General features: G+C 42.1%; 1 long non-coding RNA gene across 2 annotated transcripts; it reads left to right on the top strand.

Annotated features, from left to right (window-relative positions):
* The first annotated feature begins 62 nt into the window (after positions 1-62).
* Positions 63-17141, top strand: LOC121670665. Of its 2 annotated transcripts, none has more exons than XR_006018199.1 (4): positions 63-360; positions 7698-7864; positions 12725-12776; positions 17006-17141. It is a non-coding gene; the product is annotated as an uncharacterized LOC121670665 (long non-coding RNA). The 2 variants fall into 2 exon arrangements; XR_006018198.1 differs by lacking the exon at positions 63-360 and adding an exon at positions 1755-2317.
* The last annotated feature ends 729 nt before the right edge of the window (positions 17142-17870 follow it).

Raw genomic sequence — 17870 nt, 5'->3', positions numbered from 1 at the left:
CGCGGGGCGCGGGCGGGCCGCCAGGCGGCGCTGTGGGAGCGGGAATGTGGCGGGCCCCGCGCCGCGACCCCCGCGGGCCGCCGGGAGCGCCCCCCACCCCAGAAATGAGCCATTTACGGGGATTTTGGCGTCTTCTTGCAAATCAAAAAAAAAAAAAAAAAATGGTGCGAGGAAAACAATACGGGTATAGCTGGGCTGGAAGGCTCCTGGCGGGGCAGGCAGCGGCGGAGCGGGCTCCCGATGGCTTCGGCCCGCCGTCCCGGCTCCCCCGCGCCCGGGGCAGGGCGTCCCGAGCCAGGGGCGGGCGAGGCGGCAGAGAGTGCTCGCCCTCCGCGCCTCCGGGGCCGCCGCAGGAACCAAGTAAGTTCAGCATTTCCCTCGCCGTCGGTGCTGCTCAGGGAGAAGGCACGGTCGGGACGGTGACCGGGCGAGCACCGCCGCACACGGCCGCGGCGGGGCGGGGGGCACAGCGGGACGGGACGGGACGGGACGGGACGGGACGGGACAGGACAGGACAGGACAGGACAGGACAGGACAGGCCGCCGCCGCTCGCCGCGCTCCCCCCGTGCCGTGCCGGCTGTCCGTGCCCGTGGGAAAGGGCTACGCTTGTGTCCGCGCTGCTTCGGGAGCCGGCAGCGCCCGGTTGCTGGGGTGCGGGCATTGAGGAAGCAGGCGAGGCGGGGATGCCAGGTTCTCGGGACATCGCTTCCCCCTCGGGATGTCCGTCCCTTGAGGCTCCAGCGGTATTTGCCGGTGGCTGGCCGAGAAGGAAGCGACCACGCTGCCGTCGTCACATGGAGCCGCTTGCCAGAGCCGCCCGAAACTTAACGCGGGAGGGGGGGAGGGAAGGGAGGGAGGGGAGTAATAGTAATAAAACAAGGAAATTGTGGGTAGAAAATGTTTTAACTTTCGGTTTATTCAGGTGAAGATGGCTGGTTCTCATGTGGCAAGGCTGATGTTCAAGGCCACTGTACGAAAAATAGTGACTCGCTGCCTAAGCCTGGCTTGTCTTTGAGCCTGAGCTGGTGCCCGCTGAAGTGCAGCCAGAGCAGCCTCGGCGGGGAGCGGGCAGTGAGGGATCCATAGGGGAAAGCTGGCTGAAAAACAGACGATATATGAGCAGGAACAACGAGCCTTGTTCTCACTAAGAGGGAAAAAATAACCATGAAGTTAGTTTTAGTAGAAATTCTAACAACTCTGTGCATTTCAGTCGCTTTGAATCTCTACACTGTGTATCAAGGCAGGGTTACAAAGAAAAAGAGAAACAGTGTTGTTCTTTATTTTGAGACGTCTGAATGAATGGGAAAGTCGTAGGTATAGTATAGAGCAGTGCTTGCTTTAGTTTAGCTGTCTTGAATTAAGGCTGGTTTCTAAAAATAAGTATTTCTCTTTGGACATAATTGGCTAGTCCTCTGTGCATGTGCAGACCATACAGCCTTAAAATGTATATTTATCTCACTGGTTCAAAACTGATAATGTTTTGTATACCCTTATGTTAATCACCTCTGATTAAGACAATGAGGATATTACTGGGTAATTCATATATATATTTAGTGACAAATTACAGAAATAAAGTACATTTGAAAAAGGAGCAAAAACCTTCCTTTTCTTCCATCTCAGATTTTTATATGTCTTCCATAATTTTACAGTAATGACTGCAGTTACTAATGCTCACAGAAAGTTGTACTTTTAAAGCAGAAGAAATTACCACATCACATTGTCTACTGCATTTTTTAAAACTCTGAGCTCTACACCATCTATGGAAACACAAGTTTTCAATGAAAGATAAATAATGATTTTCTTTTCTCTCTAATGAAATTTTAATCTTCTCTCACCAAATAAAATGTAAAGGCTGCAAAAAGGCAAACAGTGTAGCAGCACTGTGATCAAAGCTTTGAACATAGATGATTTAAAAAGTCAGCAAAGCATTACAGAATTCCATATACATGTGGCTAAGGTGTGTGCACGCCCACGTAAGTTTGAAGAGTTTTTAAGTGAAATGAAGGGGTTTCGAGTTAGTTTGCTTTACTGAAAGACTTTTCAGAATCAATACTAATATTTGTTGGATTTTGGACACATTCCTAGGAATTCCCTCTTTAGGCTATGGTGTGCAGAACAACACCACTTTTGTTTTTAAATGTGGTCTTCAAAACATAACTCTGTCATCTGGTTGATCAGCTGTTTGCTATTTCATGCTGCTCTCTGCCTGAGCAAGTACTTGTACAATATCACAGTGTGAAGAATCCCATTTGTTCACTGGGGCTTACGACCAGGAATCGGGGTACATGCTTATGTGTGTGACATCTGGGTTTCAATGGTAAGAAAACCTTTTCTTCCTAAATTTAGCATTCTGATTTGTGATGGGTGGTTTTGAGTATGCGGCATTACTTCCACAATGGAATTTTCATATCAGATTAATGTGATGTAAAATTCAGAAGAGAAAGATACACCAGGTGACTGTAGGTTATGTTTAAATGAACGTAAGAAAGGGCAGATGTCTGACCCTGCATTACACAAGACTGGAACTCCTGTTGTTTACATCCAGCTTCATCCCCAGTCCTTTCAGTATCCGACATTGCCTTGCAACTCCAGCTGCAACAAGCAAACACTGGAGTTCTGCCTAGGGAAGTGTGCAGTCTGCCTGTCAGAAGGGCCTCAGAGGGTGAGGAAGGAAAGCCCAGTTATTGCAGAGCATGATAGTTGCAGTAGGCAGGATGGATATTATCTGGGCTCCGGGGCTGGGGCTGCACATGTATCACTTTTTTGGCAGGGTTTCTTTAAATGCTTGCAGAATTTAAAGGCACACACCATGCAACAGAGGCCTACCTTGCAATACATTAACCAGATCTTTCTAGGTTGATTAATAGTTTCTTTCTTTTTTTGTTGTTTTTTTTTTTTTTTTTTTTTTTTTTTACTTTAATAGAGCTGGACCCTATGCTACAGAAAGAGATAATGGGTGAAGTCTTGGCTCTCCTGAAGTCAGTCACAAAACTCACTGACTTCATTGGAGCCACGTTTTCATCAACTGCCTCATAATACTTTTTATCAGCCATATGGAGGAGGTTTAAAATTGGCTTTAGAAGAAATAGAAATTAGCTCCTCTACAAATAATTTGCATGGGTTATCTGGAGGTTTTTTCTCCAGGTAATATAAATGGCAACACAAAGTATAAACTGCCAAAAAGACAAATAGGTATATAACATTTTGATTTCCTGTAACTACAGCATAACTCAAATAAAATATTATTTTAAAGTCAACAAGGTTGGATTACTTTATGTAAGACCACAGGGTCTGATGTAGATGATGCAAGGGCATGGGAAGACAGTTGAAGGCACAACTGGCTGTTTACAGTTCATGACACATTTTGGAAGATGTGAAACTGTGTGTCAATGATGCTGTAACACAAGAGGCACTAAGTTAAGCAGGAGACAGTATTAATTCACAGCCCCAGCTTTTGTACATTGTGTTATTGAATTGTGCTTCCTCGTGATATTTTAAACAGATGCATCATAATGGACTTCTCAAAATCTGATTTAAACCATAACACCAGGAAGTACAATTTTGGTAAAAGGGGAGGGAGGGGAAAAGAAACTGCTGGACTCCCAGCCACTGCCACAGTAGTCTTTTCACAGACAGTTTTTTCTGATCCATTAGCCTACCAGACAAGGATGGCACCTATCCAGTGGAAATATTACATTTTCAACATTTGGATGGCATTTTGAGCAGTATTTCTTATCCCGTGAGAATGTACGCTTTATAAATACAGTATTATCTGCAATTCAGAGCTAGGTTGGGGTAGGATATGACTTTATAATGTGAAAGATATTTAAAGAATGCTATGTATAGACTCACTTACTGAAGAAAAAAACTTTTTCCTTTTTGTTATTTTAATTTACAGTGAAAATTACTTAAGCACAGGATCAAGCACACTTTTTTTTTCTGGAATAGGGAGGATCCAGACATGATTTTGGAGGCATAACTCCATGTGTAGACAAGATCTGTTGCTACTGTTCAGCATAATCTGCACTGTGCATATCTTGAAGTGGAAAGCCAAACTAGCATCTTTGCTAATATCCTAATATCCTCATTGGACTAAACTCTTCACTGTGTATATTCCAGTAATATCCCACTAACTGTGCCAGATGCTGGCAGAACTCTGCATTGGAAATAATTATGAAAGTGAGTCAGTCTTCATCCATTGCAAGTAGTGGATCTTCTTAGAGCAAGAACTTGTTCCACCATTCCCATTTCATTTTAAATCCTCTTTCTTGTTAAAGGGAAATCGGCCATATTTGGATGGAGCCCCAAAACAATATCTTTGTGTTCATTACTCTAAGTAAAAACAACATAGCTAGTTTAGATAGTCTTGTGTAGGGAGGGAGGAACCACACCCAGACACAACAGTTCTATCACATGCTCAGGCTGAACTATATGCCCAGAAATTTGTGTTTCCAGTGAAAAAACCTGACCCATCTTTAACTAGAGAAGTATTGCTTAGGAGTGTTTTAATATATACTAGATACAGTCCATTAAACTGGAACAAATGTAACCCTGAAAATACTAGCTTCACATTTTCATGGTTGTAGGTATTTTTCTATACTCATTATCTGCCGTTTTGAAAGAATGTTCTTATTTCTTGACTTGGAAGTACAGAGCAATGCATTTGTCTCCTGTTTAGTTTCTCACCTTCCCTTCACTATTGTGGCTCATGATACTTTGTGCCTTGGGCCTTATATTTACCCACTTTCAATAAAACATTATCAGCTGCTGGGTGATTCTCATTTGCTAGTTGCTGCCTGCAGATATCAAATGTGGAGGTCTCGTAGTACAGTGGAGGCCAAGACATGGAGCCTGAATAAAAGGAAGTCCCACACCCACCTGGCTACAAGAGCAAAGTGAAAAAGAAATAGCAGATTTTCATAATGAAAAGCTGGGTAGGGAAATTCATGGCTTTCAGGCTGGTAGAAGTGCTTTACTGTGGTCCTGAAGGAGAGACACATCAGTGTGACTGGCTGGCTCCAGGCTTGTAACCAGAGCTGGGGAGTCCCTGCTGGGGTGGCTGTGGTTTTCCAAGAGCCCATGGAATGCCCTGTGGTGCCCCAGTGCAGGCAGCCAGGGCACACTTCTCTCTGGCAGAGAATTGGGTCTTATGTTTCCAGCCTTTGTCGCTGCAAAAATAGCCGTGGAAATAAGAAGCCTGAGTAAACTAAGGAGCTGGCAGGAAGCTTGGAATAATACTTCTGAGAAGTGTGAATTGTGCCCATCAAATGTGATACCTTAGAGGCCTGGTAACAATACATTCAGTGCCAGACAATATTAACTATTAATGGCAAGCCCAGTCACAACACAAATAACTGGCTAAACTGCTTATCCCACTGGGGAAGTCCGTCCATATGCAGAGGAAATGCAAACTTATCAGGCCTTGAGCATTTCCAGGAAAAGGGAATGTCCCCATTTGGTACCAGGACATCTCGTTCTTGTCACTCTGCTCCCTTGGTAGCATTGTGTATTTTGCTGAATCAGCACGTACATGGTATGCCCTGTTAGGGAGGTGAGATGGGGGATAAGCAGAAGGATCTGGCTTATGGCCCATATCAGGAGTTGGACACGATGATCTTGGTGGGTCTTTTAAATTCAAGATACTCTATGATTCTGTGAAAGCAATACAGGATGATGTGGAATGCTATGGGAAGGACTGATACATTAAAATTTTGATGATTAGCAAGAACAGCAAAAACAACAAAATAAGTTACTGAGTGACAGATAACTGCTTTGGCCTTATACTAGGATGAGTGATGGTAAGACCAGTAGTCCCATTTTTTCCTGGGAAGGGAGTTTTTTTATACAAACCATACAGCCAGTTGCATCAGGGTACCTGAGAGTCTAATACAGAAATGAAGCCAAAGTTATGATGTCCTGGGCATTCTGGACAGTAAAGTCTCCTTATCTTGTGTCACCGTTCCTGTAGCAGACAAGATAAATAACTCCTCCTGAAATGCTTTTGGTCCCTGGGACCAAAGGCTTAGGATGGATCCAGTCACACTGCCTGGAGCCCCCCTATCCCCCTGAAGTTCTGCCTTGCTCAGGGCACTTCATAGCACCTGCCAAAGCACACACCCACCCCTTCCTCACGGTTTACACCAATTCAGTCCATTAACCAGTAAAGCATCTCGGTCAGCTCAAGGCTCCCATAGTTTAGCTGTGAGCAAGGTCAGCAGAATTTTTAAATCAAATTGGAAGGCATATACCTTCTGGTACAGATTGGTATATATACCTTCTGGTATATATGTACACCAAAACTTAAAGTGAGTAAACTATTGTCCATTCCCTACTTACTGTTGTTTAGAACAGGCTGCATCTGAGAGCCAGAGCCATCTGAGTAAGGAAGAACAGCTGCAATATCTCTAATGACATCCAGTGCTAGAAAGTTCTTTGAAGTTGCATAGCTGCTATTTCTTCTCTATGATTTCCAAATGCAGAGGGGGGGAAAAAAGAATATCAATGTTAAAAGCATCAGTCAGTCTACTTATTTGGGCAACAGTTGTCTGTGTCATTTATTCTTATGGTGATTTGAAGAGGGAAAGCAGAGAATTGTTTTGATGGTTATAAAACGTACATTATTTACTTCTGAGCCGAACAAAAACACAACGAAGAACCACCCTACATAGTATTTGTCAAAGGCCAAAGGCCAACATACTTATGCATTTCCAGAAGGGCATTTTTCGCTCATTCCATATGATTGCTGATGGTGTGCCTGATCACTGGGTGGATCACTGGGTGTCTCTAAAGCACCACCACCATTTTCCAGCATCATCCATTCACCAGTGACACTGTCACTTTAAAATCTAGCAAAAGCTTGCTGGTTTTACTTTATTCCCGTTCCTATCAGATCACTGTTACTCCAATACAAAAGAGGGCCAGAAAGAGTATGGACTGAGCCTTAATGAGCTCACTCCTCAGACCTTGCCAGTACACCAGGGGCTGCAAGTTGCCATGTCCCTCTTAGGAGGGCCAGTATAGTGCTCTGCTTGGCCAGTTTTGCCAGCCAGTGTAAGAAAAAACCAGTCTGGATGAGTTCTGGCTTTCTCAGCTCTGAGGTGTGAGGTGTATGGGAGGAGGATTGAACCGCAGGGCTGGCAGACCCCCTTCTGAGCTGGCCGCTTTGACTAATGCACACAAGCTCCTCCTGGAGTAATGCTAACAAGTGCTAACACAAGGTACCCTACAACTGCTGCCGACTGTGAACACCTAATGCTGCACTTGCTGTCTGATACAGTGTATCTGGACCTTGTAACAATCATGACATTCACTCCACTATAGTTGTGTTTTATTGGGCACTGTAGATCATTACTTACTCTCTGGGACATGGTAAGACTGTATGCCAAAGGCCAGATTCTTCTTTCTTGACTTATAAAAGCAGGTTCCTCAGGTGACTGCAGTAGGAAAGTTACTTTTCAGCATGTGCAGAGCCAGCAGAAACCGTGGTCCTGCACTTAGTTCTGCAAGCCCAGTGAACACAGTGTGGCTGCACATGGCCACTGGCTCCCATCAAAGGGCTGGGGTAGATACCAGCACGTGCCTTGGCTTGTGTTATAGCTGAAATAGTAAGATTGACATACTAGTTCACTGCTTTTATTATTTTACTGTTGAAAAGCTCCAAAAAGGCTTAAAGGATTTTTTTTCTGGTACATTTCTAGCAATGTTTCAGAAGGCTGAGGGCCTCTGACAGCTGCTGCAGAGAGGAACTACCACCATTAATGTATCTCATGCCATCCAGTCATGAGGGGAAGAATGGTGGTTGCAAATGATAACCAGCATGATTAGAACCACCCATTGAAGAGATTAAGAAACTGCAAATGCTACGGTACGTGAGATGTGCTGCACCACACTACTGTGCAGATGGAAACATCTGCAGTAGAGATGGGACATTCAGAAATGTGCTACAAAATTTTCAGGCACTCTTGCAGCCCAAGACTCAGGCCACACACTGTGAGCAGATGGCTCCACTATGCTTCGCCATACACAGAAACGCTGATCTGTTGTCATGCAACGGTGTAGATTTTTGTTGATAGCAGGTTAATGGCATTTGGCAGTAACCATTGTGGAGCTTTTTTTTCTTTTTTCGGTGTCATGGGTTATTTTTCCAGAGGAACACGGCGTGGTGCTGAGATGTCCGCTCTGGTATTTCCTCAGACCACCATGTGAGGCTGGGAAAGAAGCAGCATAGCTCCTCTCTATTTCATGGGAGCCAATGACGAAGCAGGAGGTTTTGGCTTGCATACAGCTGTCTGAAACAAGTTTTGAGATGAGGAGGTTTTTGATACTCAGATCCTGAGAAGCAGTATTTGCTGTGTATATATTGTGTAGCAGGCTAAGAATTAACCATGGCAGAGAAACTTGTATAAAACTGTCATGAGATTTTATTTGCTTTTTTACTTCAAGTTTGTGATAGACTTCCAGTCAGAGCAGTAATGGGCAGAAAAGCTTTGCAGTAAAGGCTGCTCAGAGTCTTAAATTACTTCCTCTTAGAGATTTTCACCTCTAAAACTACTGATAGTTTTTCTTGGAGCTGCTTAAGACAAAGACACACTACCCAGAGCTCAGGACTGTGCTAGCTGAAAGCTCCAGCTAAGTTACAGTGAGCTTGCTTGTACTGCAGGCAGGTCTGATTTGCCCAGCTGCACCAAACCTCTGTTTTGGTTTCTTGACAAATGACACCCTTCTGGGAAGAGAAGTTTTGTTCTGTGTCCTTGCAGCCTTATAACCCATCAAAACTTCTCTTCCACAGGGGCAACTCTGTTTTACCGAAGTACTTCACCTGGCAGACCCAAATTGGGAATTTGCAAAAACAAAAAGCAAAAGATGCTCTGAAGCAAAAGAGGGCTGTCCCTCAGAAAAATGTTTGAGTCCATGACTGGCTATTTACAAGTCACGTGTCTTAAGACCTTTTATTACATCAGGCTTTATCTGTCTAATCGCTAAGTTTCCTCCAAGACTATGAGTTGCTACAGATATCTACTTCCATTTCTGTGTATCATCAACTTTTAATCTTGTAATGCATACCAACAAAATATGTGGAAGCTCATCTCCTAAATACTGATGATAATGGCCAAGATGATCATTCAAAGACATTTATTAAGCACATTTATTCCCACAAAGCACATAAGCCTTGGTATCTTGGGTGAAGAGATAGGATATATAAACAGTTTTATTAACATGAACGAAGAGTCTTCTATTTTTAAATAACAGTAGATATAACAAGTGAGAAGAGAAATTATCAACAAATTGACAATTTGGCAGGCAGAAGTACTGTCAGAGAATCAACAGGGGGAGGAATCAAAAATATGAAAAAAATTTTGAAACAGCTGCAGGAAAATGCCCACTCTGAAGCTATGTGGATATTTTTGGATGACACATGCATGGAAGAACAACATACTTAATTTTTTATCACCTGGAGGAAATGTTAATAGTTTGGACAAGTATAGAAGACATTTCAGGAGAAGCTTTAGACTGGTCACGTGATTAAACAAAGTTAAGCACATGTTTAAGGGACTTGCTGCCTTGGGATCTTAATTATTATGGACAATATCCATGTGTGTGTTTGCTTTAACATTGTCTCCTGCTGGAGAACAGCTGGCTGCAAATGGGCTGGCAAGGTAAACAGAAACAGGCCTGCAATGCCCAGCAACTCAGACAAGTCTCATCACCAGCACAAATTGGTTGCCAACCTGACAAGCATGAAATGGCTTGGAAGGATCCACATTTCATAGCTGTTGTGCCTTGTGGACTGTGTCACAGACAAGCACCAAAATATTCGGGGCACAGTGACACAATATTGTTGCATGTCAAATATTGAGGAAAGAACATAGATCCTTAGCAATTCATTTTTCTTCTGAAATATGTAGGTTAATTTGGTGTTTACGAATAAACCTGTGTTCTGTTCATCTACAGTGCAATGCTGGCAGAACTGGCTGGTTCTTTGTTAGTAAACCTCAAGAGTTTATTATTTTTGAGTTAATTGTTATTTGTTCAACTCAAAGACTGATCCAAGTGATTCACAGGTTGACAGACCTACTGCTCTATCTGTCTACATGCCTAAATTTTAAATGACTGTTTGAGGTGAATCTCATTAAACAAATACAAACAGAGCCATGTCAAGGAAAGGCTGCATAGAGCTGAGTCATTCCATAGTTCCAACAGTGAGAAGAAGATGTACAGAAAGAGATGAAAACAGATATATTAGGAGAAGGTTATCTATAATACTGAGTAGTAGAATAGATACTGGCAAGAGAAAGCAAATACCTAATGATGATGCCAAGGTTTTGAGCCTGACAAGATAAGAGAGTTGTGATGACTGAGGAGACAAATGGGATGTGATGAAGAAAATTAAGAATAAAAAAAACCCCCATACTCTTCTTTTGGAGGAGAATGATAGTCTAGTGTAGTAATCTAGAACAGACAGCAGAGAAAGGAGCAGGCGTAAGGGTGCTGGATAAGGCAAGGAGACAAAACCCAGGCTTTGAGGGGTAGTTGGAGAAGATGAAACTGATAAACATGTGTGGAAGTACACGAAAAAACCCCTCCCAGAACCACAAGAACCACAATGGGGTAAAAGGAATCAGGAGATTGCAGGTACCTCACATTTCCCTTATCTACCTACTCATGAACTGACTGGAGTGTGTATTAAAGTACACAAGTAAGGAGCTTCTCCCCTTGTCCTCACTGATAATGAGCTAAGTATAAGTGATGGAAGCCTGTTAAAAATGGCCTCAGACAGGTACTCAACACATAAAAATGCAATAAAAATAAAAGCTAAAATATCACCCTTTCAGGAATGGTCCAAACTATCAATTGCATAGGCTGCCTGATGGTCCTGTCCATGCTTCTTCCATGGATGTCATACCTGGGAGGCACTGCCTTTGCAGCCTTCCATTTCACAGGCAGCAGGACACCTCAGTCTCATGAGTCTGGTCTCAAAATTCATAAACTTGCAATACACTCGCCTACTTTGCTGTCAGGACTGAACTATGAAGTGGAAAAATTTGAAATTATGTTCAAAGAGCAGAAATAGTGCTTTTGACCACCAGGGTTCACAGCATCTATATTGTAGCAATGAGACAAGTATAATTATGTTTTCCTCCTCTCATATTCCACAGAGACTTAATACTTCCCAGCTTCACCTAGTATGTACATGGAGAGAACGAATATTTACAAAGCATTCTTGAAATCACAGAGACAAGATGCATCACGAAAATATTAAGTTTGCATTTTCTGGAGCAGTGAATGACACTGCAGCAATCCTAGCCTGACCATGCACTTGCAGACCTCTTGGTGACTGGAGGACTGTGCTGTGTAACTACCAATTATGTTGCTACAGCCCCTGAATGGCACCATTTTGTTGTTAAAGTGAACAAAGGATGCCTACGAGGCAGTGAAATGTAAGGTGCTGAGAGGAAAGTTTTCCGTGGCGTGCTGGGGGAATGTGGGCAGCAAGGCTAACACGACAGGACTTGATGAATGATGTTACATGAAGAGAGGCTGGGCCAGATGTGTGCATGCAGTGAATGTCTGTCCTCGGTGAGCTGGGTAACTCACTGGGAGTGAGCAAAGAAAAGCTCCTTTCTATGACAGGATTTCATCTCCCTCTTTTGTCAGGACCTTTCATTTAGAAATGCTACGCTTGTAGCATGGTGGCCATGGGCTACACTACGTTAACCCATTTTGACAGGAGGGTAACACAGTGGAACAGCTTCATCAGCAGACAGGGGTGACTTGGGCTCCCTCCAAGTCAAACCCTTAGGAACCAAGCTTGCTGTTGATGAAATAATCATCACCTCAATTGTCGACAATTAGCACAAGCAAATTTGACTCTAGCTACACGCCGTAAACTCAGTACTAAGTATTCAGAAATGTTGCACAATTAGAAGTATCTTGATAAATCTTTTAGGGTTGAACCTAAAGACAAAAAAAGGTTTTATTACATTTGGGGAATTAAAAAAAAATTGTCATCTTCTGATAAATAAATTACTTGAGTGGAGTATTTTGCCCACCTCTGGTTAGCAGTGCCATATCAGATCTTTTCTAAACAGGTAGTATTTAGTTCCAGAACACAACTAACATCCTACTCTGCTGACTAATTGGATGCATTATAGACGGCAGTATGTGGAGCAGAGTAAGGTTAAAATGATAACCAGGTAGAACTTAGCCAGTTATCACAGCACTTCCAACACCAGTCACGAGAAAAGAAGTTAAGGAAGCTAATAAAGTCTCCTCTGAGTAGAGATTTCCTTTACACTGTAGTTTTTCCATCTTTGCTAATGAAATGTATAGAAACGTGTTACAGTGAGGATACTGCAACACGTGTATCAGACAACGAGGCCTGTGGAAAGAACATATATGGACTGATTCTTGGTAGATGTTTCAGAGATGTTTATTTCTCCAGCTGCATGGCCGGGGCTCTGCCGAGGAACTGCTCAATCACGGGACCCGAGGGTCCTTGCCCACACGGGGGAACACAAAACAACCCATGGGGAACGAGGCTGACCAGGGGCAGCGAAACCCCGTGTCTGTCCCCAGGACCCCTCTCCCAGGGCTACATGGCGGGGGGAGGGGGAGACCCCAACAAACATGTGCCAATAGTAAGGTCTTTTTTGTGTGGTTTTGCACTGAAATCTCCTGTGTTGTAAACTTCCTGTACTGAGAAAACTTTTTTTTTGGGTTACAGGCCATCTCCAGCACTGTTGGGAGAAAATACCCCATGAGAAGAGATGTTAGAGGTAGGTGGGCTCAGCACCATTGTAATGGTACATCGCAGGCCACAGTGGTAAAATATAAATGTTAGAGGTGGCAATGTGTCATATAGACAGTCTTTGGCTTTAGATGAAAGAAAAGTGTGTGTAAAAATTGCAAAGCATTCTGCAGCTTGCTGGTGATTGGATCTCTGGAAGAGCAGCATTTTTGTACAGTTAAACACAATATAAAGTGGCTGATTGCATGTTTTTCAGGTGTTTTTTTTCCTTTTGACTTACAAAATTTCAAGCAGATTAACAATAAAATCAATTAATATAAACTTTATGTGACTCTTCATTGGCTGTCAAGTACAACTGGGATAATGGACCCACCAGATAAAGAAGCATGTTCCCCTCCTGAACCCATTTTTTATCTCAGTATATTACAGTGAGTTGTCTTTTCAGTGGATGTTTGATGAGGAATCATGTTTTTCTGAGCCCTTTTTAAGACAGACAAAAATGAATTGGTCCCTCTTTAATGACCTATATCAAGCAATTTATCTAAACATTGTAATGTAGTCATACATAAAAGTTATGGCAATTCCTTCTTTTAAAACATGTAGTGATTAACTTTACTTGTGTATTTATTTCAACATGCTAGAGATGTCAGTCATGGGACTTACTTAAAAGTGTACCGACAACTCCCTTTTCCAGGCAATTATATTTAAGAAACTTTTAATTTTGTTGTACCTAATCGAAAGAGAAAATGCCTTTAACAATGTATGAAAATAGTTTGGATACATTAAAATCACATATAAGCACAAAATTAAAACAAAATCTGTTATCAGGACAGTATTTCATTACAAAATACTCATAAGCAGCTTTGTATTTTAGTATTCTTATGTGGGCTTATAAATGTCAGCAATTTTCTTTCTATATTCTTTCTTTTCTCTGAGTCACTGGCAGAGTAACAGCTGAGATTTGTATTTCTTTTTAAACTATTATGCTGTTGTATGCTCTTGCTGATATGCCCTTTATTTCCAATTTATTACCTGATACCAAGTGTTATAAACTGGTACTTGTACATACAAGAAGTTGAAATGTTGCTATCAGAAAGAAAGGACATGATACTGCTTCCTTTGAGGGGCAGTAGCTGTGGCGCCACCTTGGCAAGGGGGCAAGAGAGCGTTGCAGGTTTCTGTAAGATCCATTTGTGCCCTTTTGTCCCCACAAGAGCCACACTGGGGATGGTGCATGCTTCTGTAGGTCCACACTGTCCTTTTGCTCAGGGCACTGATCCCTCTTCCTGCTTAAAGGGAATCTCAATGAGGAATGTGGGGCAAATCCCCAGAACAGAGAGCTGAACAACAACCAAGAAACTGAATTTCAATGCTGTGGGGGATATTCCCCCACAAAGCCACATAAAAATAATAAAAAATGAATTCTAGACATTAGGAACTCTTAGCCAGCATTTTTAGACACCATGGATACTTATTATCATGTCCACATTGTAGGGGTTTTGATAATCTATGATAGAGCATAGATACAGTCACAGAGACTTTACCTACCTGCATTTATCATTCGGGAAAGATCATGTCTATTAATCACAGATAAAAGCACAGCCTATTGTGTCCCTGACAATTAGAGCTCTCTGCCAGCAGAGCAGACACAAATGCTAAGATGAAAGAAATGTAAGGTCTCTTTACAGGGTTCATGTTGTTTGGGTTTTTTTCATAAAATCTTGCACATGCTATAAGTAGAATCCTGAATTTTTGTGGTGTTCTGTGAGTGCAACTTCAGCAGGGAAGGGAGGGCAAATACCTGTTTCTAGCTGCTACAAAGATATGCTGCAGTTTCCAATAGGGTTGGAGGGTTACCTTGTCTTTGTGAGCTGCGCTAGAGGGGGCTCACAAAACACAGGTTTGAATATACAGGAGCTGACATGATACCCCAGCACTGAGGGCATTCAAGTCCTTGCTTTTGGAGGTGAGAGGAATGATCTGAAGGAGATAAAGAACCTTGGTGGAAAAAAAGAAAATAAAACAACAAAACCCTTTGTAAAATGTTAGTAGAAAGGAGAAATAGAAACCGTAGCAAAAAAAGGAAAAGGAACAAATAAATGGATAAATGGATGGTAGATGTGATCCCTGGTTCTGCAGGTCATGATATGAACTATTTGAGTGCATTGGCCACTTCCCAGGCAGGTCTCACCTGTTTTGAGTCTGTGACTCTTCTGCTAGTCTGCCTATTCTCTTTTAGCCATGTTTTCAACTGCAGAACAAAGCTAAGAAACTTTTCCTGACAAAGGAGCCATTGAAACTTTCCCTTGAAAATGTCTCATTTTGACAAATAATCATGAACAAATTATCTAATCAGAAGGTCCCGAGCTATGGAAAACAATCTACCCATTCATGCCTGAGCAAGATCAAACCTTTCAGCATTTGGTTGTGCATTTGTCATTTCAGTTTCACTTTGTCTAGATAAATAATAGTAAAAAATAGTAGTTTTACTGGGGTTTTTTGTCAGAACTTCTTCACATGGCTTTGCTACCTCCCCAAGTGTTAAAACAGTTTTTTAAAAAATAACAGATTTTTTCTGAAGTTCAATTTATTTATTCCTTCTGTTGGACTCTTGTACACTCTTGAGGGCAGATCTCTGATCTTTATCTATGAAGCATCTAGTACATAAGGCTGTAAAGCATTGATGCAGGAACTTAGATAACTGCTCTTGGTTGTTGTGGTTCCCAGTACAAGGGGTCCAGGTCACAAATGTGTTTTTCAGGGTTGGGGCAGCTGGTGGTACATGCTGGGAGCTGGCATCTGGGAACCCTGAGGCAGCTTTGGGATACTTGGGGCTCTTCTCAGAACCATACCCTTCAGTGTCCTTTCCATGGAAGGATGAGGGAGAAGCTGGGATAAGAAAATCCAAGCACACCTGGGTCTTACCTGCAGGAGGCTCTGAGATGGCTGGAGCAGGCACTCCCACCGCTGGGTGCACACTCCAGACATACTCTGGGTTTCCTCTCTCAGATATGGCCTAAGGGGCTGCTTCGGTGCAAATAATAATTTATGATAGTAGCACATACATCTGTAAGAATAACATGTTCATAATAAATAATATATGCTTTCAGAGCGATTCAGTGGCCATAAACAGCACTTTAATTTGCTTCTTAATTTCCCCAAAGAAGTTACCTGCTGTATGAGAAATCCAAAGCAGTGTTCTTCAAGCCCTAGCAAGATATATGATCCTGCAAACAATAAAATCCTGTAAAAATTGCTCCCGTTTTTTCCTTATAAACTGATTTGTAATTTATTTCTGTCAACATTCTGAACTCTGAGTAAGCTTGGTGCTGGAAGACCAGAGACAGAGAGCACATTTTAAGACTATTTGGTTTTCTGATTTTTACAAGTTCGAAGAGAAATAACATTTACTCTTGGTTGCCAAATATTTCCCCTATATTTATTTTCAAATCAGCTGGGTTTTCTGCAGAAAACAGAACTCTCCTTTTCTTGCCCTTTTATAGAAGGTTTTATTTATATTTTAATTCAGGAAGGCTGCCATTTGGAGAGAGTGGAAGGTCTAGGAGGAAGGCTGCAGTGTGCAATGTGTCATCGGGGCAGTTGTGTATATTGTAGCACTTGTTCAGGAACCAGAAGTATGAGCTTGGCTTGCTTGGCAGGAGAAAAACCATTGGCATTCTGGGTCCTGATACAAGTTCTTCTGAAAAGTATTATCCTTGCACACACTGCTTTCCCAGTCAAAAATTCATCCTCAGCTCCTGCACCTACTCTCACTGCACCACACCTTTGGAGTGAATTCACAGCAAGTGCAGTGGCATGGGGTGCTGTGGCAGGAGGGACAGAGGTGTTCCTATTTAGCTAAAATGGTAGAAGCAGCATTATTACAGCAATGTTGGTATTAGTTTTCTTCTTTAAGGGTGAATATTTTGCTCTGCATTTTTAATTTACTCTTGTATATCAGATTTTATCTGACCAACAAAATCCTGTCATCCCATCAGCCAGATCCTGACCACTCCTGATATCCCATCAGGACTCTTAAAAAGCTTCTGATATTCATCAACATTATGGGTGTTATAATGGTAATTTTTTTCATTGTTAGGTAGAATAAGATGGGTAATTTTAAACTGTTGGGTTTGGGATTGGATTTCTCCCTTCTGACCATCCAGAAAATATAAAAGGCAAACTGACAAGTTGATGTTAGCTCCAGCTTGAGATCATTTACAAGCTCTTTTTTTTTTTTTTTTTTTTTTAATTTAGATAAATTTACCTTTAAATTCTTATATCCAACTTAACCCGAAATAATCCAGAGCCTTGGAAATGTTCTTGGAAAGAAAAGGATTTCTCTACATCTGAGAACTGCTTTCAGAAATGTCAGGAATGAAATCTCCGAAAAGGCAAGTAAATGAAAATTTGTTGGAAGACATAAATGTGGTTCACAGGTGCTTTCTGGGACTGGGAGTGTTTGGGGTGTTGGAAACTAAGCACAGGTCTCTGTCACTGAGATGAATTGATGTCACCTCAGCAGAGCTGGAACCCGTTTGCCTCTCCTGTCTGTTAGGAGGGCTGTGCAAAGGGGGTTGTCAGTGTGGATGCAGCCTTTAGTCAAGAAAGGATTCTCATCTGCGTGACATCCGTCATTGTTTTACACAGGGATTTAGGAACCAATGTGGCTTAAGCTGAGTCACATCATGGGGACAGAAAAAGCGAAGTCAGATGTGGTTTCCAGCTAATCAAAAGGCTTTGTAACTTTGAAACTCCTCTAGAGATAAAGCAGATCTGTGTCTGAAACAGTGTGTTATCATTTTTATTAAAATATTCTTTCACTGTCATTGTGTTCAGGGACGTTCACTAGCACAGGCAGATGTGCAACTAAAAATGTCTGAAAATGCAGTAATAAAATATCTAGGAACTGCATCAACAGGCAACTCACTTCACACAGGCCACCGAGGAGACATCTGTTGCTAATGAACCTGAGCCTTTGCTGAGGTCATGTAGTAGAGTAGGTCATTGAGTTGAATGAGTAGAATTTACCCCAAAGCATTGATAATACGTGATTAGAGGACATAAGCACTGCTAAAAACATAAACTGAAGTCACACATGGGGAACCAACAAATAATTTGC

Source organism: Corvus kubaryi, unplaced genomic scaffold, assembly GCF_017639235.1.
Source record: "Corvus kubaryi isolate FWS band 111438036 unplaced genomic scaffold, C.kubaryi_AGA036_p1.0 37396, whole genome shotgun sequence".
Taxonomy (NCBI): domain Eukaryota; kingdom Metazoa; phylum Chordata; class Aves; order Passeriformes; family Corvidae; genus Corvus; species Corvus kubaryi.
This window is presented reverse-complemented; position numbering and strand designations above follow the sequence as displayed.